The following is a 2,441-nucleotide window of genomic DNA, read 5'->3' as shown; positions in this document are numbered from 1 at the left end:
GGAGACCCATGCCATGATTTTCAAATCTTTTCTATTTAGTAGTCTAAGTTTCTCGATGAGGATAATTAATTCGGTCGTTGTGGTCGGACTCTATTATGGATTTCTGACTACATTCTCCATAGGTCCCTCTTAGATCTTCTTTCTCCAATCTTGGATTAGGGAAGAAGGAGATATTCGCGACTACTGGCGATTTCATTATGGGGCAGCTCATGATCTTCATATCGATCTATTATCCACCTCTGTATCTATTCTTTCTTAGCTAAACAGGTGGAAGATCTATCCAATTTGGTTATATTATATCATGGACTCGAAAAACGGATCTGAATTTGACTGAAATGCACGATCTTCACAGGTATCACTTTTCACGATACCTAAAAGGTGGAATAGCGATTTTCGAACCATTTCCTATAAGAGAATGGTTTCCATTACTTTGAGAAATGGATTCTTATATCAAACTATAGCTATTGCATTAAAGAAGAAAAGAAACTAATAGAAGTCGAAGACGCGGAATGATAGTGAATAGAGAGAAAGATTCTTCTGATTTTCTTGTTTCTATCTACTAGACGCCGTAGAGAATTGAGAATTTTCATGTCTTTCAATTCTCGTACTCGTAATTGGAAAGTTATGGAAGGAGACCCATCATTTTGCAATGAAAACAACATATAAAACTCTGGACAATTTCGAAATCAGGCCAAGCGTCTTAATACATATGCAAAAAAATTCATTATTGGCCCACCATTGATTAGAAGATTTAGCTTGTATGAATCGCTATTGGTTTGATACGAATAATGACAATCGTTTCAGTATGTTAAGGATACAGATGTATCCACAATTCATTTAGAGTTACTTAATAGTCTATTTCTTATACCATATCTCTATCCCGTGAAATTCTCGAGCCAAAAGATGGATGCATATGCTGTGTTTCATTTTGCTAAATGATATCAATTAAATGGTGTATCAATTCCATAAATTGCATATAGCAATAAATAAATCAGCAAAATTCTTTCTAATATTTTAGATAGAAGAAACATTTCTTCTATCTAAAATATTAGAAAGAATGTACCCTTCTATCCAAATCCAATTTGCATCGATAAAATAAATCCAAATTCCAGTAGTAGATGAATAATTGCAAATTTGTGTGTGTACGAGATTAGAATAACTTCAAAATAACTGACATAATTTTGTATTTTTCCTGATCAGAAAAATACATGAAAAAGAAAGGAGGTAGAAAAATTTTTGGATTTATGGTTAAAGAAGAAAAAGAAGAAAACAGGGGTTCTGTTGAATTTCAAGTATTCAGTTTCACCAATAAGATACGGAGACTTGCTTCACATTTGGAATTACACAAAAAAGATTTTTCATCGGAAAGAGGTCTACGAAGACTTTTGGGAAAACGTCGACGTTTGCTGGCTTATTTGGCAAAGAAAAATAGAGTACGTTATAAGAAATTAATCGGTCAGTTGAATATTCGGGAGCAGTAATTTAATCGTTCAAATTTTTTTCTTGTTTTATTATTTTTTTAGTAGTCTTATAGTAGTCTTAGATTTTTCATTTTGATGAGCCTCGCTTTGAGGAATTCATGGAATAATCCATTTTCATGGAATAATGAATTAAGGAAGAAAGGATATGAGTCTACCGCTTACAAGAAAAGATCTCATGATAGTCAATATGGGCCCTCAACACCCATCAATGCATGGTGTTCTTCGACTGATCGTTACTCTCGATGGTGAGGATGTTATTGATTGTGAACCCATATTAGGGTATTTACACAGAGGAATGGAAAAAATCGCGGAAAACCGAACTATTATACAATACTTACCTTATGTAACAAGGATATAGAGAGATTGTAGAAAGGGGATAGGATAGTTATTTTTGCAAGAGACTTGTTGTAAATTCCTTAACTTAAGAAAGAAAAAAGAATAAAAACACAGATACATAACATAAAAAAAAGAATAAATAAGACGAGATTCGACCTCCCCCTACATATTTAATTTCCTCTCCTATACAAAAACTAGCAAGACCCACTCCATTGGTAATTCCATCAATAACACCCTTATCAAAAAACTCCGTGAGTTCGGTTAACCCTCTTATACCGAGGGTAAAGACCCTAGTATAGAAAATATCTATATAACCACGATTATATGACCAACTGTATATATTTTTTTTTACTTGATCTAAAAATTCTTTTTTAGGATTTCCTTTGTAAAAAGAGTTTATTAAATCCAAATTCTGAAAAAAAGAATAAGCGGATCCATAGAAGATATATGCTATGAATAAACCAAAGATAGCTAGACTTACAGAAGAAATTGCATTAGTAATAAATTCATATGAATTTACAAAAGAATTAGAACTTTCCTGGGTAAAGTTTATTGAGGGAGTTAACCACTTTGATAATATGGTTAACTCTGCTATTCCATTACCAATTCCTCCATTATCAAAAG

This window comes from Triticum urartu, unplaced genomic scaffold (assembly GCF_056163025.1).
Source record: "Triticum urartu cultivar PI428250 unplaced genomic scaffold, HENAU_Tu73 scaffold1363, whole genome shotgun sequence".
Classification (NCBI taxonomy): domain Eukaryota; kingdom Viridiplantae; phylum Streptophyta; class Magnoliopsida; order Poales; family Poaceae; genus Triticum; species Triticum urartu.
The sequence above is the reverse complement of the archived record's forward strand: the minus strand, read 5'-3'. Positions refer to the sequence as shown.